Source organism: Poromitra crassiceps (assembly GCF_964638095.1).
Source record: "Poromitra crassiceps genome assembly, chromosome: 14".
In the NCBI taxonomy this organism is placed as follows: Eukaryota; Metazoa; Chordata; class Actinopteri; order Beryciformes; family Melamphaidae; genus Poromitra; species Poromitra crassiceps.
The window spans coordinates 17,149,198-17,170,378 of record NC_139633.1 but is presented as its reverse complement, the minus strand read 5'-3'; the positions used below and the strand labels follow the sequence as shown (position 1 = coordinate 17,170,378).

The 21,181-nt window shown below is 43.9% G+C and overlaps 1 protein-coding gene and 1 pseudogene across 3 annotated transcripts in view; one reads left to right on the top strand and one right to left on the bottom strand.

The window, feature by feature from the left end:
• Positions 1 to 21,181, bottom strand: part of dbndd1 (dysbindin domain containing 1) — a 40,042-nt gene that overhangs the window by 2,102 nt on the left and 16,759 nt on the right. The window lies entirely within an intron of this gene.
• LOC310789612 (dnaJ homolog subfamily A member 4 pseudogene) lies at positions 3,486 to 4,673 on the top strand (annotated as a pseudogene). Its single transcript has one exon. The product of its transcript is annotated as a dnaJ homolog subfamily A member 4 pseudogene (transcript).

The following is a 21,181-nucleotide window of genomic DNA, read 5'->3' as shown; positions in this document are numbered from 1 at the left end:
ACCACTTGGTGGTGCTGTCCGACCTACCAGAGAGATGATCACGCAATACGACTCACTCTACCTTTTACTGCACACAGTATCAATAAAAACAAGGTTTATAAGTCAGGTCTTTCCAAGGAATGTCATATTCTCTACAAGGCTGATCTTGCATTGTGGTGCAAACTGGCTACCTCTGTGAAGAGCTTTCAGTACTTAAAAAAACGCTATATAAATGTAATGTATTATTATATTATTATTATTATTATTATCAAAGCCACACCCATATTCACAGAGACAGAGGAAGAGAGAAAGAGGGAGGAAGAGAGAGAGTACAGTAAGATGACATTATTGATCTCTGAAGATGGATGGTGCCTCCACTGGATTTTAATGAGTGGGACAACAACCTCCTCAGCATCGTGAAAGGCTTTGCTGGTGTGTGTGTGTGTGTGTGTGTGTGTGTGTTTGTGTGTGTGTCTGTGTGTGTGTGTGTGTGTGTGTGTGTGAGAGAGAGAGTGTGTGTGTCTGTGTCTGTGTGAGTGTGTGTGTGTGTGTGCGCGTGTGCGTATGTGCACGCGTGTGTGTGTGTGCGCGTGTGTGCACGCGTGTGTGTGTGTGTGTGTGTGTGCACGCGTGTGTGTGTGTGTGTGTGTGTGTGTGTGTGTGAGAGTGTGTGTGTGATGTATATCTCTCTACACCTTGTTTCCTCTGTGCATTATTCACATGTCCTGTTGACCCAGCCTTCTCCTGTCGTTTGATTGAAAGCACAATGGAGGAAATGTTTCACAGAGAGACACAGAGGAATGTTTACACACCAATAATTACTTAACCCCCCACCCCAACACACACATACATGGATTTATCACTCTCTCTCACACACACACACACACACACACACACACGTGCACATGCGCACACACGCACGCACGCACGCACGCACTCACACACACACACACACACACACACACACACACACACACACACACACACACACACACACACACACACACACACCAAGCTATCTCTCTCAGACACTCCCTCCTTCTCCCCATCCATTTGTGCAGTATTCCTTCTGTGCTCCAGTAGGAAGTGTAGGAAAGAAGAAACTGTTGTTACATGTCCGTTTCTGTGCACACATGTAACGTTATGGATGATCAAGCGATTTAAGAACACTGATTTTATTTCTGTGTGCTACTCCTGTTGTCTAGCACTGTGCATTCAGAGGTTGTGAACAGGAACATGTATTTTTTCAGAGACGCTAATGTGTGATGTCATGCTGATTTACAGTCTGGAGCTGCCCCACTGGCAGTGAAGAGTCTGAACCAGGGCCGGCACCAGGATGAAATGACTGAGGGGGCGGTTATAACTGGAGAGGGGGCTGATTTTTTTTTTTTTTTTTTTTAATATGATATTTTTATATCGTAAAACATAGGTTATATACCCGCTATGCCTATTTCTGGACTTTTTAACCATAATAACCTCTGAAAAGCGCACCATTTTCCCCACGCAGCACAGCTAGCTAGCATTTAGATGCTAGCCCAGCCCTTTAGATCATACATGGGCAACATACGGCCCGCGGGCCGTATGCGGCCCGCCGGCGCCCCCTGTGTGGCCCGCGATGGAATTGCAAAAAAAAAAAAAAAAAAAAATTTTTTTTTTCAGTGCACTTGAACGCAACATGCAATATACCCGCTGAATAAGTGTCCAAATGTTCATGTCATTCTGGGCAATACTCTTCTGTTATAGCATTTCAGTCTGAAGGAATATCTTTCAATAATATTTATGACTAAAAGGCTAAAAGTAATCTCATGTGTAAGAAATGACTGTTCTACATTGAAGTAGAAATTTAAATAATTAACTTGTTGGTTTTGGATTTATTTAGCTTCAAGAGTGCATTTTTGTTCTTGTGTGACCCTCAACACAGGCTTTGAGAATCCCGGGCCACTTACTGATACTTATGCTTAAATTAACCCACTCATATTCTGGTTTATTTCAAGAAAAACATTTCGGCTAGTGGAAATTCTAATTGGCTGGTAACTTTAAAATCTAGCAGCCATATTGGCAGGTGGTGAAAAAAGTTAATTTCAAGCCCTGCAGGGAGAGCAGGTGGTGATATATGAGTGAGTGAGGAAAAGGATCAAATATTGGTGGTTAGACTGAATAATGACATCACAATTGTTAATTTAAAATTAGTTATTCCTCTAAACCTGGCTTCAAATGCCCCAAATTTTTCGTGCTGGCGCCGTTCAGCCCTCAGCAAAATCTGGTAGCGAGGACATTTTTTTGTGGTCCTCTCTATCATCAAAGTTGCCCATCCATGGGTTACGGCATGACAATATTTGTTCGGCCCCCGGCAACAATCTGGGTTTCTCATGTGGCCCCCCATGAAAAATAGTTGCCCACCCCTGCTTTAGATGCTAGCCCAGGCAGACAGGGGAGGGGACACATGTGCCTGGTATATGTTGTTGACTGACCTGGGGATGCACCGAGACTCCAGGTGCCTCACTTCTTTTGGAGCCGCAGCGCCTCCTGCTGTTGGCTCAGATCATTGAGATTGGTGGTTTCCACCATAGACATATATAAAGGCTAGATGGCTTAAGGCGGAGTCACCAGCGTCGTTGAAGCGCCGCCATCTTGCTACGGCAGGCTTTCTGGTACGTTCTATGGTAGCTGTTGGAGGGTGCACAGACAAAAATACTCATAACTCGCTGAAATCTTGACGGATTTACAAACGGTTTGGTTTATTACAAGCATATTCCGTTCCCGAGATATGGCAACAAAAAAAAAAAAACACTAAAAACACTATTTTTTTGATGGGCTCCAAATTACACCAAAATTAAACCGAAGCATCTATGCCATGAGAGGGATTCAGGCACAAAGTTTCATGCAGTTTCATCCATTTCCCTAGGAGTTATGATCATCTGATGTGATAATACTAACCCAACAACAGATGCTCATAGCTCCTAGCAAAATGGATGAAACTGCATGAAACTAGGTGCGTGAATTCATCTCATGATGATGATGCTTCAGTTTAAGTTTGGTGTAATTTGGAGCCAAAAATAATAATAAAATGTTAGCGTTTTTTTAACCCATAGATATAAAGCTGTGGTGCCGTAGCAAGATGGCCACCATGCGACGACGTCGCTCTCCATTGACCGGCAGCGCGGGTAAGCCATCTAGCCTTTATATATGTCTATGGTTTCCACCACCGGCATACTGACACAACGCTACCGGAATAACGTTTGTGGGCGTTCCCACACAGACTGGATGCCACTCTATTATAGTAGTAAGGTGACATAATCACTGATGACATCACAATAGCTCAAGTGACATCACAGATTATGTCATCATCGAGTCCTCGAGTGACATCACTGACATCAAATAAGTGAACAGTGATTTATGACACTGATGATGTCATAGACATTGTGACATCATCAGTGATGTCATAAATCCTTCCCGCAGAGGCTATAAGTAGCACCGGACATAGCTAACTAGCACAGCTTAACACCATGGTTCGTGAAACCGCTTTTTATGACATGTTGGGTGTCAATCCCAAAGCCACACCAGATGAAATAAAAAAAGCCTACAGAAAACTTGCATTAAAATATCACCCAGACAAGAACCCCAGCGAAGGAGAGAGGTTCAAGCTTATATCCCAAGCATATGAGGTGCTGTCAGATCCAAAGAAGAGAGACTTGTATGACCAAGGAGGGGAACAAGCTATCAAAGAGGGAGGCGTGGTTGGAGGAGGCAACCCAATGGACATTTTCAACATGTTCTTTGGAGGCGGCGGAAGAACTCAGAGAGATCGAAAAGGGAAGAATGTTGTCCATCAGCTTAGTGTTACACTGGAGGAGATTTACAGTGGAACCACCAGGAAACTTGGGCTCCAGAAAAATGTCATTTGTGAAAAATGTGATGGCTATGGTGGTAAGAAAGGTACCGTGGAGAAGTGTTCGAGCTGTAAGGGAGGAGGGGTACGGGTCAAAGTGCAACAGATTGCGCCCGGCTATATTCAGCAGCTTCAAAGCATGTGCACTGACTGTCACGGAGAGGGTGAGAAGTTCAAGTCAAAGGACCGCTGCGAGACCTGCAATGGGCTCAAAGTGGAACGCAAGAAGAAAATTCTCGAAGTTCACATTGACAAAGGTATGAGACACGGTCAGAAGATTACATTCCATGGAGAAGGCGACCAGGAGCCTGGGCTGGAGCCTGGGGATGTCATTATTGTCCTGGATCAGAAGGTGCACCCTGTTCTCCACAGACAAGAGGATAATCTGATCATGAAGATGGATATCAAACTCGTTGAAGCGCTCTGCGGTTTTCAGAAGACCATTCGTACTTTGGACAACAGGACGCTCATCATGACCTCACAGCCAGGCGAAGTCATTAAGCACGAGGACATCAGATGTGTTCAGAACGAAGGCATGCCCATTTACAGGCAGCCCTATGAGAAGGGACAGCTGATCATTCAGTTCCGGGTGGAATTCCCAGGAAATCATTGGATCCCAGCGCATCTCATGCCCCAGCTGGAAAGGTTGCTACCTCCCAAGGATAAGCCCATAGTCTCTGACGACATGGAGGAAGTGGATCTCTGTGAAATGCATAGTCAGTCACAGCAGAGAAGCCATGGCGGTGATGCTTATGAAGAAGATGACGAGGGTCCCAGGGGTGCCGTGCAATGTCAGGCACAGTGATTCTAGTCCAGCCTGGACTAGAATCCTTGATTGTAAAGCATGAGTTGATGTAAAGCACGAGTTGATGTATTTTGGTGAAGGACAGGGTTCAAACCATGCCTTAAAAAGTCCTTTCTCTCAAAGGTCTCATACACTTCAAATTAGCAACGCCAATGCCATCATTTGTGTGATTTTTCCCTGGTCATGAGTGATGTTCTCCCAGTTACCACAAAGCTGCGTGTTGGTGCTTTTGTGTGGCATGTTCTGTAGTTAACTCTTTCCCCGCCATTGACGAGATTTCCCATCATTTATGAGACAACGCTTCCCCCACCATTGACGGAATTTTCTGGAAATCCGTGTTTTCACTTTTATACAATGGTTATACGGTAGAGGACACTATTGCACAGCTTGTGAAATAGTACAGCACTTCCAGGTCCAACAACAAGCGAAGAAGCTCCGCCAGAAACCGGCAGGACAGGATAGAGCAGCCATTCCCAACCTGCGGGCCGGGGCACACTGGTGGGCCAAATCATTTGGCAAAACATTACGATCTTAGTGGGGGGAGGGGGGGGGGGTATAATTATTATTATGTATGAGAATGCATTGACTCCATTGTTGAATGATACCCTTATTTAATTTGTAATCAATTATTTGTTAATTTAGTTTCTGATTTCTGTGCTGCTGGACAGCTTATATCGTTAAAATAAAAAGTGCTCTGAGAACACACAATTTGGCCTCCGTACTGTTTACGGTTGGACATATTGCTGACTCGCGATGCCACAATGTCTATGACCTTAATTGTGATGTCATAAGTGATGTCACTCAAGCCATCAGTGATATCACTCATGAGTTTTGTCACAGAACTGTGATGTCATCAGGATGTCACTCGAGTCAGTGATGTCAGTGTCTTTCCAGCGACAGGGCAGCCCAGAGCCATTGACCCATTTCACAGCAACCGTTTTGAGGTGATAAGCAGGAAGGAAAGCAGGTGTAATCAATACCATTATGGTTCCATTCCATTTAGGTGTTCCAGTGTCAGGGCCCTCATTAATGTTATTGATTACACCTGCTTTACTTCCTGTTTTACCCCCTCAGAACCGTTGCTGTGAAATGGGCCTATTGAGGGAAAGGCTTTGGGGCAGCCAAAGAGAAATGAAACACTGGGTCATACCCAACAGTTTGCCCAGGAGGGGTGTCATTTGAAGGAACTCAGTATAGTTGCTGAATTCCGAAAAGCATAATAATAATAAAATAAAATAAAATAAAAAATGTATTTGATTCAAATTTGTATGACTCAAATTAAAAACAGTCTGCCCCCCGATTTGCTGATAAAGTCATTAATCATCATTATCTTGATTGGTTTCCCAAATCTGATTTGGGAGTGTGTCCGCACTGCCACAAATCTGATTATCAAGTTGGATCTGTGTGGCCAGACCTAAACAGCCTATCTGCATGGGTTGCTATGTTAACGACGTGGGCGTCAGTAAATACGTACGTTGGTGACGTGGTTTTCCTGCGCAGAAGCATTTGATGACGAGTTGCGAGTGACGTTCAAATCAGATTTGGTGGATCTGCGCGTCCGCACTCAAGTCACATCAGTCGAAAGCAGATTGGAAACTACCTCCATATGTGGTTTGGGACAAGTGACACAAATCAGACTTGGCGCATCCAGACTCATAAAACCAATCTGGATAAAGTCATTAATAGGTCACTAAAGTTCACAAATCAGATTTGGCCTCCTAGTCTGAACATGGCCTTATTCAGCGGGTATCTTGCATGTTGCGTTCAGGTGCACTGTAAAAAAAAAGTTTTTTTTTTTTTTTTTTTTTTTTTTTTGCAATTCCATCGCAGCCCGCGGGCCGCCAGTTGAATATCACTGGTGTAACCCATTCACATTGAGTGATATCACCCTACTGTATATTCCTCATAGTACATGTATTTTGTTTCTTTCCGTCTTCAGTGACCCATTGCAACCTAAACAGCTACAAAAATATGAACAAAACAGAACACAATGGATGTAAAAAAATTGACTTCCACAGCTGGAGAACAAGTGAGGGGAATCTGAATCTGAGGGGAAGACCTGGTTTAACGTATGGGACCCTCTTTGGAGCAAGTAATCGGATTGCTCCTAAAATTGCAGCAAATAACATTCTGCTCTATGGCAGTTTTTTCCGACAGATCCACTCTCCCAGTTACCTAAGTACGTTAATGAATCTGGTGTTAAAACCTGATTAGGTGGGAGAGCGCTCTGTCAGCCTGCCATTCTTCACCACGTGTCAACCGCAAGTCGAACATCCATCTCCTCTTGGGAAATATATAGAGAGCCAAAGTGCACGTCACTTCCTGCTTCAGCATGGTACCAGAGATTTTCATCCGGCATTTATTTTCCCATAGACATTCCGTAAAATGCGTATAAAAATAGTTTTACTTGCTCAAACCAAGCGACTCATCTATATTTAGAATCGGGGGAGACCATAGATAGAACATTTCACTCGGACCAAAACAAAACAGGTCTCTCCTGTTTCTAAATATAGCTGAACCGTTTGGTTTGAACAAGTAAAACTATCTTTATAAGTATTTTCCAAAATGTCTATGGGAAAATAAATGGCGGACGAAAATCTCTGGTACCATGTTGAAGCAGGAAGTGACGTTCACTTTGGCTCGCTATTGTTCCACCTTGGGCTGTATAATGTTAGACCATCGTCAAATGCTTAAAGTAATAATTATCTCTGAAACATAGGTTTCAACATAGTTCAGTCTTGATTTGTGCTAATAAATAAATAAACAAATAAATAAATAAATAAATAAATAAATAAATAAATAAATACAACCTTCACACCCAAAGTGCTGAACAAAGTCAGCACGTTGTTCATTATCAAAGGAGCTGCTCAAGAGTCGCTTGATCAATCACTAATTACTTTCTTGGTTCTCTGGATTTAATCCAACTGTGGTGTAGCGTTGATTCAGCAAACCATATAGAAAAAGGGAGAGGGAAATGAAGGGAGTAAAAACGGGACAGAATGGGCAAAATGGTGGGACGAAAAGCAAGCAGGAAATGGCATATATAAGTAATGTGTTAGTGTAGTTGTTCTTGCGGTAACAGTTTAAATGACTTTGAAAGGAGCAAGCCTTGTATCCAGCAGGGAAGAGTCAATTATTCAGGAACCTACATTTAGAATGAACTTGCTCACACAGCCGGCCCTTCTCTCTCTCTCTCCCCTCAGCCTCCCACTGCACTGTCATCCCTCTCTTCCTCCTTCCTCACTGCTTCCTCCACACACGCACGCACGCACGCACGCACGCACACACACACACACACACACACACACACACACACACACACACACACACACACACACACACACACACACACACACACACACAGTTCTGTCTGACCCACATTTACAATTGACTTTGACACAATGTAATTACGGTAAACAGGTCCCTCCCTTTCTCTCTCAGACTCTACTTCCTCAATGGCAGCCACTGACGCCTACCTAGACAACTAGCCAAACTAGTGAAACTAGGCAATCCACGTTTCCCATCTGTTAGCAAGAGAGGCAAAGTGAACGTCACTTCCTGCTTCAGCACTGTACCAGAGATTTTCTTACGCAATTTATTTTCCCATAAACATTTCGTAAAATGCCTATAAAAATAGTTTTACTTGGTCAAACCAAACGGTTCAGCTATATTTAGAATCGGGAGAGACCATAGAACATTTCACTTGGACCAAAACTTAAAAAAACAGATTTTTCTTTCTTTAAACCCGCATTTCTTTTACGTTTTGGTCTGAGTGAAATGTTATGCGATCTCTCCTGTTTCTACATATATCTGAACCGTTTGGTTTGAACAAGTACAACTATTTTTATAAGCATTTTACAAAATGTCTATGGGAAAATAAATGGCGGATGAAAATCTCTGGTACAGTGCTGAAGCAGGAAGTGACGTTCCACTTTGGCTCTCTATAAGAACCATGCAAATATAGGCACATTAAATAATACACCTCTTTTATGACACTACAAGGACTTTCAATAATTGCCTGGTGTAAAATCACAGAGGGTGGGATAATGAGAAAGGTTTTAGGGAATCCAACAGAGCAGCTGGGTCTGACACCATAAGCCGCTCTTGGGATAAATCCTCACATGCACTATATCACTGTCTACACACACTGCACAGCACACAATCCATATGGCACAATAGATTATCTCTCAAAAATTCTCTTTTGTTCTTGAAAGTATAGGAAGTAAAACCATAATAGGACTGCTGGATCCAAATCACAAAAAGGAAAGGTGTTTCAGGCATCTGAAAAAGAGCCACAACGCACAACTCAATCTTTTTACCATATGCGCAGGGTGAGTCATTCATTCATTCATTCATTCATTCATTCAGGAACGGATAACAGATAGGATGTCATCAGTGATGATGTAATCAGTGATGTTATCAGTGATGATGTCATCAGTGATGATGTTTCATCCTTGTTGTCAGGTATTTTGACTCTTGACTGTTAAGAGGGCCAAGCCTTCATTAAGAAGGTCCTGATGTTTTTCTCTGAAACGGATTCTGTTAAGAAGTTCTGTGTATGTTCTGTCGTTGCCTTGGCGATGGTTCTGTTCCAGTGTTACACAGCTGAACATCTATCTGCCAGAGAAGATAGAAGATATCGAAAACATCTTTAAAACTGCCAAACTTGTGCTGTTGAAAGATGTAGTTTCCTCGAATGGGCATGAGTTGCTAACCTTGCAAGTTGCATGATATTGATTGATTGATATGCTTTATTGATCCCTCTCTGGGCTCTGTGGGAAAGCCCTGGTCTCACGCGCGCTACAAGAGAACCAAGATGGCAGTGGGCAAAATGCCAAACTAGAGCCTTCAAAACGAGAGTCCACAAACCAATGGGTTGTGTCACACTCACTCTGTCCATAGTTTTTTTTACAGTGTATAGTTGAAAGCAGTGCACCTAGGTTGTGTTGTTGTGGGTGAGTCTTTTTTTTTTTTTACAGTGTAATATAGTTGAAAGCACCTCGGTTGTGTTGTTGTGGGCGGGTCTTGAAACCTCTGGATCAGTCTGTGCAAATTCCATTGGCTGATGAAATCCATTAGTGGATAACATCTGAAATACACGGGAGGTTGTCGTTTTTATTTTCAGTTTTTTGACTGAGCTACAACAATCTTAAGCGCTGATAATTATCATGAGTGCATTATCGCATAAAGTAGGCTACCCATGGCTCAAACCTGGCCTCTTAACTCAAAAGCATGTCAGCCACCATGGCATCTATCTGGGATTATGATCCTTCCCCTGTACTCCTGCCAACTCTGAGGCAGAGAGGCAGTGAGGCGGAGCATGGTGGATCAAAGCCAGCTACTGTAGGGACAATAAGAGGGGGAGGCGCTTTATAATGGTTTCTAGAACAACAGGTAGAACAAATAGATTGTTAAAAGCAGGATCAAGAAAGACAAACCGAGGGAGGTACGGTGGTGCAGTGGTAAGCACTATCGCCTCACAGCTCGAAGGTCGTGGGTTCGATTCCCACCTGGGCCGATGTGAACACTGAAGGAATGCGTGCCCGTCCGCATGTCCTCGAGTGCCCACCACCCGGGTGGGGGTCGGCAAAATGGCCTTACTGTGTGGAGTTTACATGTTCTCCCCGTGCCTCCCGGGGGTCTCCTTCATATAGGAACCCCCTTCACAGAAACATGCAACATCCTGGTTGCTTATATGGTTCCTCCTCTGATCGTTAAGGGCGCCTGTTCAGAGGGAGGGGAACTGGTTGGAATAGCGTGAACCTCCCACGTGCTATGTCCTACCGGTGAAGCTTCCTCGGGCAGGTGAAAAGAAGCGGCTGACTTGACTGCCCATGTCTCGGAGGATGCATGGAATCAGTCTCGGCTCTCCCCAGATCGGCAGAGGATGGAGTAGCAACCAGGATTGAGTAATTCAAATGAGCACTAAACGGGGGATAAAAATGGGATAAAAAATCGGGAAAAAAAACATTAAAAAAAAAAAGAAAAGAAAGACAAACCACGAAAAGATACAGGTATTGGATAATACATCTGGCAAATTAACAGAATGCACAAGACTATTCATGTAGTATACAAGTCTAATGTAATGTGTATTTATTTTAGCCTATCTATACTATAACTGATCTGTTTTTATTCACTAGAAATCTCACGCGCTGCGCAGGGTTTGCAGGCTCATGTACGCAGCTCGGCCGCTGTGCGGCCTTGCCTGCAGCTCGGCTGCTGCGGGGCCTTGCCTGCTCTATTGGCCCAACTTCGCATCACTGATGACATCACAATTGCTCGAGTGACCATCACTGATCACATCATGGAGTGTGGCCGGACCTGGCCCTGGACCATCTCTATCCGGCCCCCGATGTCCTCAAAGAAAAACAAAACAACCACCAAAAACTCAATAAAAGGCAGAATCATGTTAATAAATCTCATCTGCTCCAGCCATTGGATTTGTATCACTATTATATCGGGAGATTAACAAGAAATTACCAATCACAACGGGAGAGAGGGTTAAAAATAGGGAGACTCCCACGAAAATCAGGAGTGTTGGCAGGTACTGTATGATCTCCAATGTGTGTCCGTTCGCTTACTTGATGTAAGTCAGTATGGCCCTCTGGAAAAAAATGTTGCCCACCCCTGGTATACAGTAGGTAATGTGACCATAGGTGATGAGACCATCACTGATGACATCATTGAGTGCTCGAGTGACATCACTGATGATGTCATAGACAGAGACACAGACAGAACCCACTTACACAATTTTATATGAATTATATGGAAATCTCTATTAACGGAGGAGCCCTTCATGAAGGTGAAGGTGCGTTGATCAGGATGGATGAGGAGCGGAGGAACATGAGACAAGGTGCAACAGCCAAGACTGAGGAGGTGTGAGAAACACCGGAAACTTGAAAGAAGAAGAACCAGGTCTAGAGTGAGACCATCCAACTGTGAGAGGCAGCAATGTGCCGCAAGGCATCCACCAGTCTGCCGGAAAGCCATTAGAAGAAGAAGAAGAATACATGATTATTCATGCAATAAAAAACATAAGAGCGAACGTTTCGTATCACTGCTTTGTTAGGTTTGCTCATCAAAACATGTCATTCACTTGCGTGTGTTTTCTTGCATAAATGATGTATAAAAACTAGGGGTGTCACGATACACTCAGTTCACGATACGATACGTATCACGATACTGGGTTCACGATAACGATACGATACGATACGATTTTAACAATATTTTTTTAAACTTGAATAATGACAATATATGACTGGAAAAGTAGTATTTTATTTGAAATGCACAAATACAAAACATGCTGTTGTGGGAAATTGTTATTACAATAACAACTAGAAAAAACATGAGATTGGAGATAAGGCTTATCTTGAAATAGAATGAGTTACACCGTCACTTAGATTTACTTTGAACTAAAAGGTTTCTCAGCAGTATAAATTCTCATTATGCATCTTCAGTTTTTCTTCAAACTCAAACAACAAGACTTTTCTTAGTCTATTTTTTATGCATCTTCAGTTTTTCCTGTCAAGTAAACAGTTTTGCCAGAAACTCAATTGAATGGTTTCTCTCCTGTATAACTTCTCATGTGTCTCTTCAGAGACTTGTTCAACTGAACTACTTTCCACACATTGAACTTCAACAAACAAAGACGTTTCTTTGTCTACTTTTGAAAAAAAAAAAAAAAAAAAAAAAAAAATTTTTCACGATATGAGATTTCATCTCAACGATACATATCGTGACGTTTTACTATCGCGAAATTTCGTGGGACGATATATTGTGACACCCCTAATAAAAACAGATCAGTCATGTAGCCTGGTAAACCAGCCGGTCACGTGAACTCACATTTCATTTTGTTCAACCAGACCGTCTGGCCTCAAGCCCTGGAGGGAAATAACCTGGTCTTCGGGCCAGCAAATCTTTACTCCTGCACCTCACAGATTTGGAGCTGTGCAAAGGAAACCGTTTAACAGTTTATAATAACTCTATCTCCTCAGAGAGAGTCTTAATCTTGATTCGTGGAGTGGGACTCCATTTGGCAATAGAAAATGCCAAAAAAATAGACTCACTGGACTAGGCACTAGATCAGACACCAGAGGTGATTGTAAGGTCCATCGTAGAATGACCACGTTTGGTCAAAATGTCCTATCGATAAAAGGCAGCCAAATATGGAATAGTCTCTCCGTCTCCATAAGGGACAGCCCCACCCTTGCCGCTTTTAAAGGTAGACTTAAAAAATGGCTGAAAACAAACCAGTCATGTGTCCACAGGTAGTGTGTTTTTCTTCTCTTTTTTTGTGTGTATTATTATTATGTATTTTTATTTTTCTAAGTGTAATTGCTGTCATGTATTTTAGAGTGTTTTGTTGCTACTCATGTTTTACGTAGTTTTAGAGTGTACTGCTGCTACCTATGTTCTATGTATGTTTTTATTATGCTTTACGTTTTACGCTCTATGTTTTTTGTGTTTTATCTTTTATGGGGACAACGGATGGAAATTAGCCTTGTGCTAAATCCGGCAATTTTTACACATTTACTATGTTCCAGGTTTTACTATCTGTTCTGTGGTTTCTGTGTTCATTAATTTTGCACTGTCCCGTCCAAATAAACGAATAAAATAAATAAAGCAGAGCAGCGGATGTGTGGCCTTGGACAGGAAGTCTCTCTTGGCTGTTGTATCTCCTGCACCTGGAAGTCTCTCTTGGCTGTTGTATCTCCTGCACCTGGCTATGGAGAAGCAGCTGTGGTGTGTGGGGCCATGAGAGGCTGAGACAGCTTGAGTAGGGGTCGTCTGGGTATTTTAAAAAGGGGAGAGGATGATTGTTTAGTCTGCTTCTGCTCAGCTCTGGGAACATGGGGGTTATCTAGTGGAGAGGTGAAGAGAGGGAGGCGATGGTGAAGGGGAGCGTGGAAGGGAGACAGACGTGTGGGACGGAGATGGCGTGGTTTGGATCAGGCAATGACAAAAGATTTAAAAACTGTTAAAAAGTCAAACCTAGACTGCAGTAGGGATGTAATGATAACCAGTATTAATGATAACCGTGACAAAATTCCTTACGATAACCGTACCGTTTCATTGTCATTAAAACCATGGCACCATGATTACCGTGTTACCATGATTACAGTGCTTTGAAAAACATGGTAAATACTGTCCATCACCAACCAAAGCTGGCAACCGTCTCCCAGATGCAGACGCGCAGCCTTGGAGACATGATTTCAGTGAGTGTATCAGTACTTTTTGGGTCTGAGTTGTCAATATAAAACTTGGTGAAATGATTTCTGTGAGTGTATTAGTACTTTTTGAATGTTTTCAGCACATTTTAACAAACCGTGATAATACTGATAACCGTGATAATTTTGGTCACGATAATCGTGATATGAAATTTTCATATCGTTCCATCTCTAGACTGCAGGAGCAAATAGGAGATGAAGATTCCTTCATTGTCGTCGTACCAAGTATAGTGAAATTCAGCCTCTACATGTAGCCCATCACCAGCATTGAACAGGTACTGACAGAGCACTAACCCTAGAACATACATGTACATGTGGTGGATGGTGGCTGGGAGGAAACCGGAGCACCTGATGGAAACTGACACAAACATGGGGAGAACATGCAAACTCCAGACAGAAAGGACAGTGGATAGAACAAAACTAGAAAATAGGATAATCTGGTATTGCACTTTATGTCCAAAGCTGTGTCCATCTCCATTAAAAGCCCATGGCACATCAATCTAACTTTCTCCAACAGCGAACATTCGAACGTTGGCAGATGGCTTAGAAGGTTTTTGAAAACGACGTGCCCATGATGACACACTGATCAAACAAATCCAAACAAAAACGTTGCCCAAACTTAACAGGTCAAACGGTTTGACTTCAAAAATTACGTCAGAATGGAAAGTGAAGAGGAGTATCTACCGTAAATTCCGGACTATAAGGCGCACCGGTGTATAAGCCGCACCTGCAAAGTTGACTGTTTTTTACATATATAAGCCGCACCGGACTATAAGCCGCGGGTGTTTTGATGTTTAATTACCATATGTAAGGGTTCGTGCACAGAGGGGATTGTCGGGAAAGAGATGGCTGTTTGGGGAAGCTCCCATTTATTAACATTTCAACAAAACAAGTTGCATATTTGCATAACGTATTCAAGTGTTACCATTTAGTGCAATAGTAGCTACAGAACATGTACTGTGCTGTGTAAATTTAGGGGTCCTTGGCATGAAAAAGGTTGAAAACCACTGATCTACATTATAGCCTACAGTAGTACCATAACAAAAAACAAAGCTTACAGCGCTTGACGAGGCAATATCAATGGCTAAATTAAATGTGTTTTTTTTAAAGTGCAAAATAAAGTGCCTGTAACACGACAGTAAGCGCGTAAGCCTAAAGTTGCAGTAACACGGCTGCTTAAAATATACGGTAATCAGCCTACCAGAAAAGTCATTAATCCTCGTCTTCATCTTTTAGGCTAAGGTGCAGTACACGGCTGTAACCAGAAAAGTCAAGTCATTAATCCTCATCTTCGTCTTCTTCCTGCGTACTAAAACCACCAAAGTCCTCATCTTCAGTGTCGGAAACGAACAGGCTCAGGGTGGCTTCGTCAGCCACTCTCCTCTCTCCTTCGTTGTCGCTCTCAAAACCAACGAACTCCTCTTCGTCACTGTCGGAATCGAACAGCCTCTGAAGGCCCTCAGCTGTGGCGGCGTCCTCCTCTTCATCACGCAGCAGTCCAGCCTTTCGGAACCCGTTGGTGATCGTGGATGTTTTGACACTCCTCCACGCTGTCAGGATCCACTGGCAAACTTGAGCCTTCAGTCGGATCTGAACGGCACCTCGGCCGTCTGCTCTCTGTGTCAACACCCTGATGCCAAGGTTACGTGCTGCTGCTCGATTTCCTTCTTTCCTTCTTCTTCTCGCCGCCATCGTCGTAACACAGCCAGTTCTCCATCTTTTGAAGCATGATGTTAGATTACAACGAGCTAGTTGTGTGGCTTAGCCTTCCAAAATGTTGCCGTTAGTTTTTTAGAATGTAATACATAGAATTGGGAATGATACATTCAATTTCATTCAGACTGTCTTTCAGGCTCAATCGCTGCCATTTTCCCCCCGGAGCGAGGGAGGAGGGAGGGTGTTTTACTGTAGTGGCTGAGAGAGAGTAGTGGCACAGTGCTCCAATCAGGTCGCGAGGCACATTTTTTGCAACATCATCCAATCAGGGTCTCGCTCTCGTAATGTCTGTCTTGCTCTCGTTCTGCCTCATACCAACATCCATAGATTTTGGAGGTTCCCGAGTGGCCGTTTGCTGAAAAAATCCATAGATAAGCCGCACCGTTATATAAGCCGCAGGGGCCAAAAAAGGCCAAAAAACGGGGAAAAAGCCGCGGCTTATAGTCCGGAATTTACGGTACTGTAATTTAGAGACACTCCTTGTACTATTTGTGTTTAAAACATACAAAAAATATTGGAAGAAAATCTGGGGCAAGCAGTGGTTATTAAGAAGACAACACAAGGGAGCTTTTCATCTTTGTCGTGAGCTGGAAAATTAAGACAGATGGTTTTGGAAACGTCTCTCGATTCATACCAGAGACGTTACTACAGGCTGTTTGTTAAAAATAAATTGTAGGCTTATGCTAAAATCGTTTAAAATGATTTCCCCCCTCATCAATCTACACTCAATACCCCATAATGACAAAGCAAAAACTGAATTTGAGAAAGTTTTGCTAATTTATTTTAAAAAAGGGGGGAAAAAATGAAATATTATACTGACATAACATATGACATATACTGACTATGACGCTTGAAATTTAGCTCAGGTGCCTCACATTTCTCTTGGTCATCTTTGAGATGTTTCTACAACTTGATTGGAGTCCACCTGTGGTAAATTCTAGAGCCCAACCGATATATCGGTCCACCGATATTATCGGCCGATAACCGATATATCAGTATCGGCCGATATGTTGGCCGATATTGCCGATATGTTTTTATTTTGTATTTTTTAAGTTATAGACAGCATGTTGTGTATATTTGATATTTTTTCTTAACTCAAGTTATATTTTATATTTGTTATATTTGCGCTTCTGTATTTCTAGTTATTTATAATTATAAAATGCCCAGTGAAGTTTACTGTTTCATTGCATTGATGTCATTTTGGACAATAAAGTTTATTGATAAGCTGTAAAATATCCTGCCGACATTACATATCTCAAGTTATGTCAAGTCATATCTTTGTCCAGTGTTTGATATTTGAGGGATATAATAAGAATGTCGGCTGATATATTGATATCGGAATTTTTTTACTCCCTAATATCGGTATCGGCATCGGCCTCAGAAATCCAGTATCGGTCGGGCTCTAAAATTCAATTGACTGGACATGATTTGGAAAGGCACGCACGCACCTGGCTATAAGGTCTCACAGCTGACAATGAAAATCGAAAATTCTATTTCCCTATTGTTTTATGGTCACTCACGATTCAGTCGGTCGCTGGTTGACTTGGTTCCAGCTTTAAAACTCGTTAAGGGTTTTTCGAAATGTCTATGGAGAAAATGAAGGGGGAATTCACTTCCGGACCAGGAGACGTCACGGAAAGTCACGATTTCAGACGGACAAGCCCGTCTTTATTGTCACACGAACACTTCAACACATGCATGCGGCCACAACACACTCATGCTGACGGTGGCCGGTGAAATATGTCCTCTGCATTTGACCCATCCAGGCTTGTCCTTTCCTCCAGGGGGCAGGCCAGGAGCAGTGGTCGCTTTTTCTTTCCAGCGCCCGGGGACCAACTTCAGATGTTGTTGTCACTGGTCGGATGACGATCTTCTGCATGTTTTTAGTGGGGGGTTATGTACGGAGGAACCCCCTGGGGGGTACGGGGAGAACATGCAAACTCCACACAGAAAGGCCCTTTTGACGAGATAGCCCACCTGGGCAGTAGGCACTGAAGATATGGGGGGGTCACAACTCCAGCGGCCACAGCGTCCCAGGCGAGAATCGAACTCAGGACCTTCTAGCTGTGAGGCGACAGCGCTACTGACTGCGCCACCGTACCCCACTTGACTGTTGAGCTCTATACCAATGTGCTCAAAATATGATTCAATTTGGTGAATAGAACAGAATGAAAAAAGAAATGATCCAGCCAAATCCCTTCAGCCTCTACACACGCCAACCAGTGATTAAGCCTGGTCCACATATTGGTCTCAGTTGAAATAAACTTCACGAGTCTGTTACACTCATCATTGGATGTGACTTTTTCATGCGGATGGATGCACAAAAATAGATATCATTTTCTCACTTTACTATAGGATCTTCAAAGTCAGACATGAAAACTTGCTTATTGATCCTGCTGGACTTTATGAGTCCCAATGCAATCTATAATGCAATAAGCAAGGCAAAGGAATGTAGGGGAAGAGCAGAAAAAGTAATGCAGACACCATTCAATAAACACAGCCTCAGGCAGTGTGGGAAAGGACGAGGACAAAAATGTCCGCAAGAAATCTCAAAATGCCCCTAAAAACCATGATCCAGGCCCAGGCAAAAAAATGATTTTCATTCAATTAATTGAATTCCCATTTCCATCTCTAACACACACTCAGCAGCACCTACAATCTGGTTGCCAGAAGAAGAAGACAACACACTCACACTAACAGTGCTGTTGTTCACGCTAGGCTTTTGCAACATTATGCACTAATTACTTTTTTAAGTGCCCCCAAAATTGTGTAAATGCCCCCAGTCTTTAGACAGTGGGGGCAAAAGTTGCTCCCCAACATATTTTTTCATGAGATGCATAATTGCCATCAGGTTATGGTGGACATACAGCAATGTAATCTCATAAAATCCAATATTTCGAATCAGATCTCAAAAATCCCACTGATGAGTGTAACTGTAGCCACAGTTCCTGATGAGCTCAGCTTTATGATCACCACTCCGAGTGAGACTAGAGCAGTGAGTGGACATTACTTTTCTTATTTCTGCTGGTGGGATTCTATGGCCAGATTAGTCACGGAAAGCACTACAGCCTATATAAAGTCTCTACAGCCTATATAAAGTTTCTGCTTTACAGAACTTGTAGAACTTTTTCAGGGTTTTTATGCCACTGCTGTCCTTAGAGAAATTGCCATAGGAGATTTTAACTGGAGCTCATCACAGGCTCATCAATCCACCTGCCTAGCAGCCTACAATACAGGATGGAGGGGGAGGGGGGTATTATCTTGTCTTTTTACAGTAAGGAGAAGTCCTAAAAGTTTATGCACAAGGAGAAAAAAAGGTTAACGGCGTTATCGCCACTCATCACACCTGACCTGTTCAATAAAAGTCTGACTACTGTCTGGGTATAGAAAAAGATAAGAGTCGCCATCAGAGAAGTGAAGCAGTCTGGAGGTGGATAGAGCTGACATAAATCAGATAAAGTGACAATCTTTTCTAACTTAGAGATCAATTAATGTGTTTAACTCTGCATCATTCATTATTAGAAATGAGGCAAATGGATAGTTTACCATTTAAATAAAGACATCAGACATTGTGTGTAGGCGATAGACTTGCAAATACTTAGGGTTTGCCAAGGGTTTATCAAAGTAAATCTACCCTAATATTATTATGCTGAGGACAATGGAGTTAGGGCTCTAATATGAATACACAGGAGACTTGAGTGCTGTCTGGCTGAATTGTTATCTGGGATTGAAAGGCATCTGGCTCGCTCATAGTAGCTTGAGATAAGATTAGTATTTGCACTACTATTCATATTCTATGAATGATGCGTGTTAAAAACAATAGAGCCTCCAGAGTTGTTTTAACGGCTTAATTATTTATCTGTGTTAGCTGCATGAGACACTGTTCATATATGTTTACTCTGCTTCACTCCTCACCCGGAATCCCCCCCCCACCTTTAAAGAATGGTTGGATGTAAGTTCTCTTTTCTTGCTGAATAGATGAATGAATGAATGAATGAATGACATACAGTGCGTCAACTGAAGAGACAGTAATCTGCTTTGAAGCCATTATATATTCATAGGCAAACAAAGCACTTGGATTTGGTTCCGCCCCTGGATGTTGCCATTGTCACTTTTGAAACTCTGAAATCCTTATCAAGGAAAGTGTGCTCAAGTGTTCCACATTTGACTTACAGTTCATCGTCTGGATATTCAATATTTGTATCAGGAAGAAGTTGTGTTAACCGTGTCGGTGGACCTTTAGATATGGAGCTGCCGACCGTGGAAGCCTGTGTGACTGCAGAGAGGCAGGGAGAGGAGGGAGGCATGCAGAGAGGCAGGGGGAGGGAGGCGTGCAGAGAGGCAGGGGGAGGGAGGTGTGCAGAGAGGCAGGGGGGAGGGAGGTGTGCAGAGAGGCAGGGGGAGAGAGGCGTGCAGAGAGGCAGGGGGAGGGAGGCGTGCAGAGAGGCAGGGGGATGGAGGTGTGCAGAGAGGCAGGGGGGAGGGAGGTGTGCAGAGAGGCAGGGGGGAGGGATGTGTGCAGAGAGGCAGGGGGAGGGAGGCGTGCAGAGAGGCAGGGGGATGGAGGTGTGCAGAGAGGCAAGGGGAGAGAGACGTGCAGAGAGGCAGGGGGGGGGGGTGTGCAGAGAGGCAAGGGGAGAGAGACGTGCAGAGAGGCAGGGGGAGGGAGGTGTGCAGAGAGGCAAGGGGAGAGAGACGTGCAGAGAGGCAGGGGGAGGGAGGTGTGCAGAGAGGCAAGGGGAGAGAGGCATGCAAAGAGGCAGGGAGGGAGGCATGCAGAGAGGCAGAGGGAGGGAGGCATGCAGAGAGGCAGGGAGGGAGGCATGCAGAGAGGCAGAGGGAGGGAGGCATGCAGAGAGGCAGGGAGGGAGGCATGCAGAGAGGCAGAGGGAGGGAGGTATGCAGAGGCAGGAGGGAGGCGTGCAGAGAGGCGGGGAGGCAGGCGTGCAGAGAGGCGTGCAGAGAGGCATGCAGAGGCAGGAGGGAGGCGTGCAGAGAGGCGGGGGGAGGGAGGCGTGCAGAGAGGCAGGGGGGCAGGCGTGCAGAGAGGCAGGGGGGAGGGAGGCGTGCAGAGAGGCAGGGGGGCAGGCGTGCAGAGAGGCAGGGTGAGGGAGGCATGCAGAGAGGCAGGGGGGCAGGCGTGCAGAGAGGCGGGGGGAGGGAGGTGTGCAGATAGGCAGGGGGGCAGGCATGCAGAGAGGCGGGGGGAAGGCATGCAGAGCAAGCCCCCAGGAATAGCGCTGGGCTTTGAAGCCATTTGAACATGCTGGCGAAGCTCTGTATTGCAAGTCACGTGACGCCATGCAGCCCAGAAAGGAAAATTCCCATCCACTTGCATGGGGACTCCGGCAGCTGTTAAACCCAGGGGAATTTTTTCCGGGTGTCACTCAAAGTATAAAACGACTCTTTTAATTATCAACTAATTTTTTATGGGGCATTTTTTTCTTCAGAAGCCACTAAGAGCCGTATACGGGGGTATTTTCTTCTTGTAATACAATCCATGGGTGGGAGGGGTGGGAGACGTCATGGAACACGTCATGGCACACATGCGCACTTCGCCTTGGG